At 42.3% G+C, this 13,573-nt stretch overlaps 1 protein-coding gene across 1 annotated transcript in view; it reads left to right on the top strand.

Annotated features, from left to right (window-relative positions):
• The window catches only part of LOC105835246 (teneurin-a), a 461,026-nt gene that overhangs the window by 312,394 nt on the left and 135,059 nt on the right, over window positions 1–13,573 (top strand).

Raw genomic sequence — 13,573 nt, 5'->3', positions numbered from 1 at the left:
AATTTAGAATATATATAATATTAACGACAAATACCTGCCAAAATTATTTTTAATACCGCTATATATTTGATAATTCAATAGATACAAATCGTTGAGCGCATTCTGCGCTCGGATTTTTATGCATAAACGATTTAAACGAGCTGAGTTTTCTCTGCGGTCATGGAGAATCGTTCCCGCGACGAAACTCGAGTGCGAAAAGTTTCGAGAATCTAAATCAATCGACCGGGAAGAGAAGACACGGCCGACAGCGCGGTAGAAGGCGCGATAAGTACATAGAACTCCGCGACGATCCAGCCGATGGGGGAGGAAAAGAAGCGGGAGGTAGAGAAAGAGACACGTCTAAAGATGTTCCAATTCAAATGAGTTGAACTTTTAAAATATTTAGAATGTTGAACAGGCCCTGCGTCCCGGCATTTCCATTTTGCCCCGCCGCCGTCCCTTCTCGCGCCAAGCGTGCCGGTCGATCGCCGTCGGTGACGCGCACGAAATTTCGAATTAGTTCGCTCTTTATTCTACCTCATTACCGTCCCTCAGCATTCCTCTTACTTTCTTTTCTCAAGCAGCTAATGGCCCACTACGTGCCGCAATTCATATTTCATCGCTCCCGCACGGAATGCTTCTGAGCGAATTCGCCGTACTAATATGTTTGATATCTTTCTCACGATATCCCGCGATTTTATAGATACGATAAAAATTGCTCTATTTATAATTGAATTTTTCTTAAAAAAACAGAGCACCAACAATTCAAAAACAATCACATTAATTACATGATGTTTTTATAAAAAGCACTATTTCAATAATATCAGTCGTTCTTAAGAATTTAAAATAGTCATGCAAATAATTTAACCTCAGTTACATAGAAACTGTGTGTGTATATATATATATATATATATATATATATATATATATATATATATATACTTGAGAGAGCAAGAGAGACAGATGTATATATTAATCGTTATATCCAATCTATCATTTATATAATCTGTTAATAGTGAAACTGAGAAGTCATATTGCAATTAAACCACAGAGTAAATATATTGTATCAAAATACGTTATATAATAAGGTATTATGATTAAATATAGCCTACTCAAGTTAATTTTTTATAAATTCTATGGAAGTATTGAAGTACACTACGTTTCATTATCAGACTCATAAGGTTTTAAAAAATAATTTTTTGCAACAGATGTAAGTAGTGCGGCAAAAAATCGTTGCAGTTGGAAGAACTTGATTAAAAGAATTTTATTGGTTTTTATCTTTGACCTCTCTAGAGTCAAATGATTTGATTGATATTTCGTTTCGGTATGATTAAGAACTTTCAATATTTATTGATAAGGACAAAGTTTGAAAAAAATCAATTGTTTCCGAGAAATCTTGCAGATAAACGGATGGACATACGATTGGCCGTGCTAGCAACGTACATAAAAAAAGGAAAAAACATAATCTCTCGTAATTATTAAAACGAGCAATCCAATATTAGTGCTAATTAGAATTATCTTAGACCGGAATACAGAAAAAATTGACTTTAAATAAGAAAAGCGCAATTAAGACACTCTCTTCGCTAGAGTAATTAAACGACAAAAGTATCTCGGTACACCGACATCGATTAATTTCTCGTCGCGAGAGGCGCGCGCGGAGAGATCCACAAATTGCTTCGGCGAGAGAACTCCGACGAGAAACGAGAGATCGCGATCGTGATTGCGGCTTGCGGACAGATCCGTCGCGTTTTCAAGGACAAATATCGAGCCCCGCGAACCGCAGCATTGTCGCCCGGATAACGGGCACACGCAAAACGAATCAGCGAAGCTAAGCCCGGTTGGATGCGTCTGGCATCGTCGAGCTGCCGAGCTGAATGTGACGGCTTCTCTTCCTATCATCTTCAATCCTTTGTCGAACCCTTATACCCGCCGCGACGTATACGTTGAGTGCCGGGCGTTATCATAAATAAAGAGCGGGTAAATTAGATTTCCAAATCAAGATGGCGACGGCATTGTCTACGACCGGGGTTGAATTAATTGGATTTCAGAGCCAACTTTGTCGCGTCTCGCACCAGCCGACCCCATTCCGCACCGCCACCCTTCTTACACCCAGAACACCCCCTGAAGCCCTCTCGGCCCTTATTCGAGGCAACCATTAGACGGGGACCACGACGGCGACGACGCCGTTGCAATCGCCGTCGCGTCGGCGTCGTCGTTGCAAGTGCCGATTATACTGCATTTTCCATGAGGTTAGCTTCGCTGAATTCGGTACCGCGAGGGTTCCATGGACTTGGTTCGAGATACGGGAGGGGAGGGGAAGCGACCGAAGATACTCGAGGGTTATTAAGGGCTCACCGGGTCGGACAGATGCAAAGATAAACAAACCGGCCGTAATGAACGAGGCTGGATCGCTGGAGAGCAGTCAGATATACTCGGTGCTTATTGTCATAGAGATTCGGGCCTCTCCCTCGGGGCAGATATGTTAAATCAACGTGTCGTCGGTCAGAGAAGAAGGGCAATGCACCTAGGGCTTGCGTTAATCGAAGGACATTGTGCAGCTCTCGTGCAAGTGACAACAATACGGAGATATGTATAAGAACTGTGTAACAATTCGTATAAAATTCGAATATTTTAAAAAGTGATCAATTTTATCATAATTATATCGACGAAAGCTTAGTTTTATTTTACGAATTGTGCCTTGCAAAAATTTTTCGAATATAACGAATAAGTTATGTATCTCGACGGTTAATCTACAACCAGTAGATAGAATCGGAGTTCAAAGTACAATAATTGTGCTTAAAACTATTTTAACGTTAATCGAGCCTCATAAACTTTACGAGAACTCCATTAGGAAAATTAACTCCATTAAAGTCTTCTTACCGCCCACGCTCGTAATATCTTTCGACTGCTCTGGAACAAAAGAGACGTTATCGTTCTATACGCATCCTGCGCATTATATCCCCCTCGTTTTCACTTCCGACAAATACAAAACGGATTATGCAGCGAACGTAAAGCCCGCGTCCGCTCTCGACGCCAAGGCCGACCGAAGATTCGGAACAAAATAACGCGCCGCGCCGAACCGAGGTTGGTTGGCTGGCTGGCTGGCTGACTGGCGCCTATATATTACGGCGAATCGCAGCAAATTGCGAGGGACCAGAATTCCCGCTTGCGGATTAGATTCCCGGGAATCCTCCTGGACGAAGATATCTGTTGCTCTATCTACGGCCACGGATCCGTCTCTGCGGGCGCATGGTTTTGATGTTACCGCGATGTTCGCGAGCCCACGCGGCCGCTACCGACGGGGGTAGGTCTGGATTAGCACGTGGAAGCTCCGCCTCATTACTCAAATACTGGAATACCTTCCGCCAACGGACCAAGGAACGCAAAACGGTGGTTATAGGCGGAAGGTAAGAGGGGTCAGATGGTGAACGGAGTAACACGAACTGGGATAGCAGAAAGGGTTGGTGAGATGGTGGCCAGAGAGGGTAGGGGGGGGGGGGAAATAGCAAAAGATCAAACCACGACGAAATGGCAGACCGTGGTTGGGGTCCCGTATGCACTCGAGTACTAGATAGATGGAAAAGGGAGACTGGAAGGGCTAAGAAGGGAGTTTGCTGAGTGATCCAGTGTGGCTCCGCGATATAGTCCGTCCTTGTTCTACCTCCGTGCTTGCTTACCTTCTCTCCGTTAGTCTCGTTCTACTGCTCCTCCGCTAGTTTCTCCCTATCTCTCTCTTCCTCCGGTCTTTCGCGCCCTCTCATGGTATTAAGATTAGCACAAAGCACTACCTATCATCGTTCTCCGTTTCCCTCTGTGCAGTATTCCGAGGCGCGTAGCCTCAGTGAACGTTATATGGGTAGACGTACCGCTCGCAGTAATTTGTGGTGTTTCTGCGAGCCCTCCAGAAGCTTCGCACACGTCGCTTTGCCATTACCGGTGACATTGACGATAATCTCCCGGGCAGAAAGATATTTGCGGAGCGGATGATAATGAATCATTTAAATGTCGCAATGTATATCCTCATATATTCAGGTCACTTGGTGCGTAAAACATGTCACGTACATGTTATAAGGAGCAAAAAGTTTAAAATATTATACGCAAAGTTTTAGGTTTCCTTCGTGCATCTATTGCTCGAAATCGCTCTTTTTTTTTTGTTTAGATTTTCTTCGCCCGTATACACGCGTTTTATAAATGCTCCTCGCATGCGAAAGAGATCCGATTGTGTATCGTCCTCAGCTCCTTAACATTAGAGAGGACCGCGGCAACATTCATTCGTAATCCTTTGAAATGCTCGAATCCTTTCATTCATCGAACCGTGATCGCAGGATTGTCAATGTAGAGCATTTTTTACGAGTGATTCGCGATTCTTGAGACATTAATCCAAAAGGGGTTGAGCTGCCACTCGATAGTAGCAGAAGGGGTTGACGGATTGCGTCTACCGTGTCTGAGAAGATATAAGGGGAGCTATATAATCCTCTTGATGAGCTAGCTCGACGAGAGAGTACTAGCGCCTTTGTGCTCATTCCCGAAAGTATTTACCTCGGAAGATTCTGCCTTGCGCTTCGCCCCGCACCGGGCGATGCCTGTTTCAATTTACGTCGAATTAAATTGCAAACATTGATTAAGGATTGAACGGGAATTTTGTCTCGGCGAGCTCTGTAGTAGACTGCAGCTTCGTGATAATTATGCTTTTCATTTATCGAGTTCTTTTAAATGGAGATGTTGTCGCGTTTATTCACTGAATAAATCTTTTTCATTCCAAGCTTTTTTCTACATTTGTTGGTACGTATATAAATTATAACGGCGTAATAACGTACGTATATTAATTATAATATAACTAGAAAAATATTTATATACAGTAAATTGAATTTTTGTTAGTAAAAAATTTTGTAATAAAACTAATAGTGATTTTTTATTGGTCGCACTAGTACACATTAGAACTACTGTACACAAATCGACATAAAAATGTATGTCTAATATAAACATATAAATGGATTAACCGCGAAATCTTTAATATAGGAAAGATTACCGAATGCGTTCTTTCACTCAGTAACTCATCCACTTGAGATTTGTGCTGTTTGGTAAAATATGTATTTTATTATTTGAGAAATTTAAATTTTATTTTTACTGCTATTGTTATGTTAAATCAATATACAACGACTTCAACATATACTTCAGCTGTGCTCACTAGCGCAGACTAATCGAATTTGTTATGAATCAATGCAACTTTTTTTACAGCTGTTAAAATAATTATTGAAATAATTACATTGGAATTGCATTTAAATAAATTGATACTTTTTTCTTTATTGCCAAACAAGTTACATCGAACATTCTAGAAATCCTCACTGAGTACCATCAGCAGACACACTTGTCAAGTGGAAAGTCCTAGGGATTTAACTCTCTAGTCTGGAGGATCGTCTCGATTACTAGCGCGGAATAGCATGGTCTTTGCGTGCAACGAAACGTTAAATGCTACTGCTAAACGGTGGTTGTACATTGTCTCGCGGATCACGCGACACCGCCATGTTCCGTCATTGTGTCGGTCCTCTCGTTTCGCATCGTCCTCTCGCCATCGTCGTAATCGTAGAAGCACGAGTCACATTCGGTCGCATTCGGTTTCATTTCCGTATCGCCGGGGACAGTAGTTCACTGACGGAGAACGTATCCAGCGATCTTTTTCCGCGCGTTTGCTCTACAATCGTAGCTGCAGCTGGAGTTATCCAACGACGCCATATTGTACGAATCCGAGTGCGCGGTACTGGGGCCACTGCCAATTTCCATGGCAGATTACTTTTCAGTATCACGTGCCCTTCTCCCCCGCCGGGGAAGACAGACGGAGCGTGCCGCCCGCTCCGCACACCTGCACGTATCGTACGCGGATAAAACTAATTTCGAGCCTCCCGACGAAATAAGGCGCACGGGACGTGAATTCGTAATCCGACGAAGGGGCGTTTTTATCATTGGGAACCTATCGATGCGACAGTAATCTTTTCCACTACGCGGATAACGTGGCGTTACGCTAACGAATCATCAAACAGCATGTCGTGCAAAACGCTTTCTATTGTGCTGAGCTCGATAGGAGCTTTTAAGCTTCCCATTCGTGATATCTTTTCTCGATAAATCCGTCAATTCAATTGACGATTTCTAGAGACGTACCGAATGAAAATAATAGATTTTGTGGAAATCAATACAGAAATTAATCTTTTATTTTTTTAATCCGATTGGTAAGCACTAATTGAGCTTAGTACGCCTATAAAATTATTAATTCAATCGTGTGCTATTGTAAAATATAATTATAGTATCTCTTTGCCGTTGCTTATTGAATTCATACTGGTTTCGTTGGATTGATTAATTGATTTATCGCAATGAGTGGCACTGGACTAATTAAATTTGTTCTTTCTGTTTCAGGTACGTGACCCAGTATTATAATGCAAAGCGTCGCGAATTATGACAGGTAACATGGACGATAGTATTACACGTATTATTAATTTTGAAAAATATTCATTAAAATGAATATATCACAAATTGCACGCGCATATGTGAGAGAAATTTGTGATATTCCTACACAAACCTAAATTTACTCGACATATAGATGTCGCGCAAATTTCCTGCGAACACGTTGAAAATTTGTCAAAAAGCATCTTCGCGGCATATGGCGCGCAGGTAGCAGATTTACCTTTGACTGGAACATAAAAGGAATTAGGGTTAATAAATTCGCTATGCTGGCTGCCGTCCCCTTCAATATCGCGCAAGTGTATCCAGAAGGCAGGCGGCGATAATATGCGATCCAGCAGAGCGCGAATTGAGTTTGCTGAAAACGCGCGAAAGGGATTTTTCGCGCAACCCCGTCCGACCCCGCAGCAAGACGAACGCCCTTTGATCTATCCCTTCGAATTTCGTTCCCTCGCTAGTGCGACGCGATCTCGTCTGCGCGTCTAATTCTTTCTTTTCTCTATCGATGAGGTCGCTACTTCCGATGTCACTCCTCAAGCTCAAAGAGCTCGTCGTTAGCGGATAAAATGTTCTTTCGGGCGCTTCAAGTTCTAGTCTTTGACACGAAACAGTGATTGTTGATTGTTTTCGCACGTCAATAAAAAGACACAATCAGGGTGAAATCAAGAAAGATGAGTTTGCGAGAATCTTCTCAGAGAATATTCGAGTGTTCTTCGAAATAAAGACTAATAATCCCATCATTTTTTAAAATAAATATTATATTTAAAAACAATATTAGAAAATAAAATAATTATGAAATAACGCATCTCATAACCGAAACGTCAAATTTTCTTAACTGCATAAGCAAGAAGACCGCGTGAGCAATAGATAATCTCACTCATACTAATCTTAATACGGTTGTTAATACGATAAAATAACAACATAGCGCAATATTTCATTCTGAAAGAGAAATATTTTATTCTCAGAGAAAAAGAGAGAGAGGCCCGTCTTTGATTGTTAATAATAATAATAATAATAATAATACTATGACAATAATTCACGTTTGCAATAATTTAAATTATTAGCTATGTCTGTACTATTTTATTTTTCTTAAACGCCGCATGGTTTGTAATTTGCGAGTGGAATTGTTGTTTGATCGCATGGATTCGAATATTCATAAGCAATTTCTGTAAGTGTACATCTCACAATTCATCCGTCGAATTGAGATGAAGGTCCGCCATTAAGATACATTTTAATTGCGCGATACGATGCGGCCGTTTGACACCTCGTAAAAAGTTTAATCAAGCCTAATGACCACATTTATTCCGCGGAAGTCTCGACGACCACCTTCCTTTTACGCTTTCGACCACCGCTTTCGACAAGAAGTGAAAATGAAAGCATCGAATTATTACACTTGGCCAAGATAATAATAAAAAATAAGATTCTCCCAAGTAATACGACAACAACTTTTCGCTTGACAAATTGGAGCACGCAATTCATCTGCATTCAAAATAAAGATAGCGTTATCATGCGATGTTACTCGCAATCGCGATTACGTGCTTAGTTGCGATTAAACCATTTTTGCACTAGGGACACGACGTGACTGTTTTTTCGTAATAATGCAGTTTAAGTTATGATATGACAATCAATAAAAACTATTCGTACAAAGCGATGCGCAACTATTCTTAAAGAAATATTATATTTTTACATTGTATGTATATTTATATATAAGTGACCTTATAAAAAGATTTATTAAAATTTGTGAGAAAAATAAGATGACGACAATTACAATATACTGTTAATCGGGCTATTATTAAATGAGATAGAATTATTTCACGACTGCTTCACTTCATAGAAGAAATAAAAAACGTGCAATGGAAGGGAGAAAAAAGGTAAAGAGAGAAAGAAAGAAAGAGAGAGAGAGAGAGAGAGAGAGAGAGAGAGAAATACATATAATATACATAAATGATGTGCCAAGACTAGATTATCGTCGTTCCCCTCACAGCAGGGCGTTCGAAAATTCTATCGCGTCGCACTTTATCTACCGTCCCTCTTTAAGTCTGGCGCACCGGGCAGATGTCGAGTGTCACGACGAAAGGGACGGTTATAAAATCTCGAAAATTTATAATACACGAGAGTTATTGTGTTCGATCGTCACGTCTTTTGGGAATATGAAAAGCATTTTGCTGGCTGAATGCTTCGCGGCAGTCCCTTTGTGAATATAATCTATCCGTGAAAAGGCTCGTGCCCATTTTGCAATAGTCACTATCAGCTATCAAATAAAGTGCACAAAGATGTGCATGTTTACAAATTAGCGCCGACAATATGATTAAATAGTAAAGCAAACAGAGAGAGAGAGAGAGAGAGAGAGAGAGAGAGAGAAGCAAGATCTTAATTTAATGAAATTCATCTGCATAGTCTCTTGAAACATTCTCTCGTAATATCACACTACTCTAAATTATATTTTTTTTAAGAATAATTTTATGAGAGATTAAGGTGTTTAAAGTTGCTCTAAAATAGTCTAAAATTGTATATAATTTGCATCATAAAATTATAAGCGACTTAGCCGAATAATAGTGAACAACATAATTATCGATAAATGTTTGTTCAACTCACAGATTGAGTAATCAAATTATTACTCAATTTCTGTTATGTTCGACGATTACATGCAAGTCCTTAACATTATGGTATAGTTATTATGTCATAGAATATACAATGGTATAGTTATTATGTCATAGAATATACAATGTGTACTTTAGAGTAAAAATGAGATAAAACGTGGACATTGCGGATAGTAGATCGATACACCGGCTAATTCAAACCCAAAGGCAAGTCAAGTTTATCTCGTTGAAAGACACATCCCTCACCTTGTATTACAGATTCTCTCTGGCCAGCGGGGCTAAATTTTAAAAAGCCGCTCTGACGCGCAGAAGAATCTTTATTTATGAAACCAAGTTCACACGCCGCTTTACTGAATCTATCATGTCTTTTTGCCAGGTATAACGAAAGCAGCAAACGTGCTGATACATGCCGTAAATGTGGTTTACGGTAAGACTGATATAAAGTTAAACTCATGTTTTAATTTAAATTATCTTGCAAAATCCAAGAGTAATAAATATAGACTAGAGTTTTATTTAAAATTCGAGAAACTGCCTTAACAAGAGAAGCCGTAACAACGCGCTTGTTTTTATTAGTTTAGTTTTATGGATTACGCGCGCGCGCGCGCGCGCGTCTATTTTAAAACCCCCATCAGGGATAAAAACAGATACAACGAGTCTCTCGCGTCCCTCTCGGTTTTTATAGTAATAATTTTTATATGCGTTTATTAAAAAACAAGATCGCGCTCGTAAAAGTATAAGTTCAGCCTTCGGTAAGCTGCCACAAAGGCGCATGTGGATTCTCGTTCATGTATGATACTCTCCGATTAAAATATCCAGGGCACTCGTGCGATCCGTCGATCAAATATGATGCATTGGCCGCACGCCAAAGTTCTCCCGCATTACACGGGAGTCCCGTACGCCTGTATCGGGCCGCACGGACGGCGCATAGCGGCGATGATTAGGAAGTCACAGTTTCGAAGTACGTGCGTGCCATTCGAATGGAAATGATTGAGTTTGATCGAGGGAATTTCCGGGTGCCGAGCCACCGAATAAGTAAATCGCTCGGCCATCGGCGAAAAGATTTATCGCGAACAATTCTTACCGCGAGAGGCGGAAGAGCCCCGGCACCGCAGAGGGAGAGAACAACTTCGGGAAGAGCAAAAGTTGCGGACGGGAAACGTGATTTCGTGGTTCCAACGGGAGCAGACTGTTTCGCGCGAAGGGATTGCGGGTGGTCACGAGGGGGATGGACAAATATAAGAAGCGGAGGTTGCGAAGAGGTCTCCCGTATACACGCTTCTCGTATATCGGACGTATCGACAAATGGCGTCGGTCGTGCGACCAGAATCAATATCCATCCCCGATTTATTACGTTACACGATTTTTCAGTCCGGGATAATTAACGCTAACGGTTGCCATCAGGGTGACGTGCTGTAAAATCCTTGGTGAGCTTGAAGCACGATGGGGAAAAAAAACGAGTCGCGGCGTTCGACATGTGAAACGATAAAACTTTCGACGGAGCGCGCGCTGGACACTGTTGTCGGGCAACGTTGACGTAACGACAACAAATAGCACATTGCACCGGTAATGCGTTTACTGCCGGCTCGATAGTTATCCCTATTGAAACGAACGAAACTGCAATCGCCCATGTCCGAGCGTAAAACTCACGTGCAACGAAATGACGTGGCACGTTTTAACGAGCGAAATCGCGCGGCGTTAAGTGCGCCGTGTTCCCTTATTAAGTTTTCGATCATCCGCAATCGCGGTTTAATACGGTTATTTTTGCTGGATTAGCTCGCGATGAATGACGTGCAGGACGGACACGAGAATTCGAGGGATTGCAAGGGCGAGGCCGAGGGCTGTCAGTGGCACGTGCTAGATGAGTTTTGCTCTGATTGGTCGTGTCTCTCTTTTCTTCCTCTCTCGCCGGGTTTCGCTTTCGCCCACGCGTTTTCTCCCCCGTCCCTTTCTCGCTCCCTCTCTCTCTCTCTCGCTCTCTCTCCCTCCGTGTCTGGAGCGTCGAAGCGTCGGCCTAGATGAACCAACAAACCAAGCTGTAAACGGAAACGAGGCGAAACCGAAACGGATGATGGTCCTGTGACACGAGGCAGCGGTCGGGGACGTGTTTGCGAAATAAACAATTTCCATGGACCGGCAAAGAATAACACTCGCTCTATCACGAGCCGTCCCCGCAAGAGACTACGCAACGACGAGACGCGCACTATGCTCTGCGCAAATTTTGTCGTAACTTTCTTTTCAACACTTTCGCGGAACATACAATACTCTAACGCAATCAGATTTTAATTTGCAAAATTATGCATTTCTCTCTGTAACTGTACAAATATATAGAAATAACTTTTTTTTTGTTTATATTTTCTGGCACGCTCTTACTCAAACAAATCAAATTCAATCGTACACGTGTATACGAAAAACTAACAATTTTATACAGAAATTATTTCATTTGTCGTCCATGCTATTAGTGGTGCGCCATTCGTGGTGTTTCTCGTGATACCTCGATGATAGCGTCCAGCATGAAACCCATCCTCGCGGCCTTTCCCATTTTTCCATCACCGATTGTAGGTCGACGTTTGTCTTTCCTTTTCTTGACAAGCGCACTCGGTGTTCGTAGAACGCGCTACCGAACCGAGTGAAAGACCTTTGGCGAGGCGGCGCGGCCATAGATCACAACCAGAGAAGAAAGAGAAACGAGGGAAAAGGGAAAAAAAAAGATAAAGAGGAAGAGAGAAAGCAAGATTGGGGTGGAGAACACAGTAACCCAGTCGTACTTGAGCAATTCTCGGAGCCATTATACCGCACTAAATCGTGAGAGGCGCTCCAACGTGGGACACCGAGGAAGATATGCATCTGTGAATCATTTAAGAGACTCGTTACGTCACACGTTTCATGCACGCGGGAGTACACGAACGCCGAATTTTTATGAATTCTCGGAATACCCCAATTTAACGGTCGCCACGGGAACACTCGGGATTCATTTCGAGATTTAGTGCACGGACGTTTAACTTCGCTTCTATCATCGGGCGCCATTCCGATGTTAAAATAGCGCGATAAATCGTGCCCGGTGTTATCACGATTAATCTTAGACGTTGGAATCGCGTCCCTAATTTTCTTAATTATCTTCTTTTACTTAAAGAATGCAGTAAAGAGAATGCAAGCTTGATCCGAATGCACTAATATCTGCAGATTAATAAATCACAATTTTTATACTTGTACGAAATATATGATACAACAAATTTACGTAATACCATGTATATTGTTATCAAAATTTTCTATCTATACGAGAAAAATGCATCTCGTATGCCTCTTCTATAGACTAAGATGAGCTTATTCAATTTAATCTATAGATCCGACAGTGAGCTTTGCCAGACGGGTCGTTCACTTTCCCTCTATCCCTCTTCCTGTTACCAAAGCCACCCATATCTAGATAGAAAAGAAAAGTAATCGGCGGTGGTGGCAGGAAAAGAGGATCTTCCCTTACCCCTCGAGTCGTGACGTCTCTATTTATTTGCAATTATAGCCCGTCTAGACTTATCTCGTGGGAGGACCGGCACGTTTGTTTAGTTTCGAAGGGAGAGAGCATCATCTTGATTGACGGGTATTTTCGCGACGCCGGTTCTATATGCAGACACGTCTGCGGGTCAGTCTTCTCTCTCTCTCTCTCTCTCTCTCTCCTCTCCTCTCCCTTCCTCTTGCATATTACAGAGTTTCTCGAGCTGCGGTGGTAAAACAAAACGGAAAAAAAAGACGAGGGAGAGACATTGTTCGTTTTCCGTGGCAAAACGCGGATAAATCTGTCTGGAATCCGCGGCGGGGCCGCAGATTATGGAAATCCCGAGAAACGGGAACGCGCGCGAGACGAAAGGACGGACCCCTTCAAAAGCTCCTACTCTCGGTACCCGGCACTCGTCGTCGGCATTGTTTGCTCGCGGCGTTGCTTACGATGGTGGCTGTCATCGCACGAGTGAGCTAGCCCTTCGTTCGTTCGCTCGCTCTCGTCACCTTCTCTTCCCCGGCCCTTTTCCTCGTCTCGCATCAGGCGCCGTTTTTTTCACCGGCTATTGTTTGGAGCACACTTTTCACCAACACCCCACGCGTCCTCGGACAATGTCCGACGTAAGAGTGTCGCGCGCGTGTGAGCGCTACGATAACACTTTTTCCGTGTGACGCGCGACTCTCAGCGCGAGCGGCAAGTTCTGTTTGCTAACGCGTCGCTTCAATAATTGCGTGTGGCGTGGACGTTGTCTCGCCGACGTTGGTGGCGCAATGAGGGATGAGCCAGCTGACATGTGTAAGAGCATATTGAACCCCAAGTGACACAAGTTTTTTCTACTTTTCAAAAAACAAAGGTAAACGCTTGCTGAAAGTTTATATGCAATGGGGACAAACTGCATTCTCGTGCAAATATATATCGAAAAAGTACCAAGCCCTTCATATATCCCAAAAGAAATTTCAAAATAACTTTTTAAAGTGCAAATGGAAATTATATTATTTGTTATCGATTCTCTATCGCAGTCAATATTGGACTTACGTCACTTGGGAGTTAG

The sequence above is a fragment of the Monomorium pharaonis genome, chromosome 1, assembly GCF_013373865.1.
Source record: "Monomorium pharaonis isolate MP-MQ-018 chromosome 1, ASM1337386v2, whole genome shotgun sequence".
In the NCBI taxonomy this organism is placed as follows: Eukaryota; Metazoa; Arthropoda; class Insecta; order Hymenoptera; family Formicidae; genus Monomorium; species Monomorium pharaonis.
The sequence above is the reverse complement of the archived record's forward strand: the minus strand, read 5'-3'. Positions and strand labels throughout refer to the sequence as shown.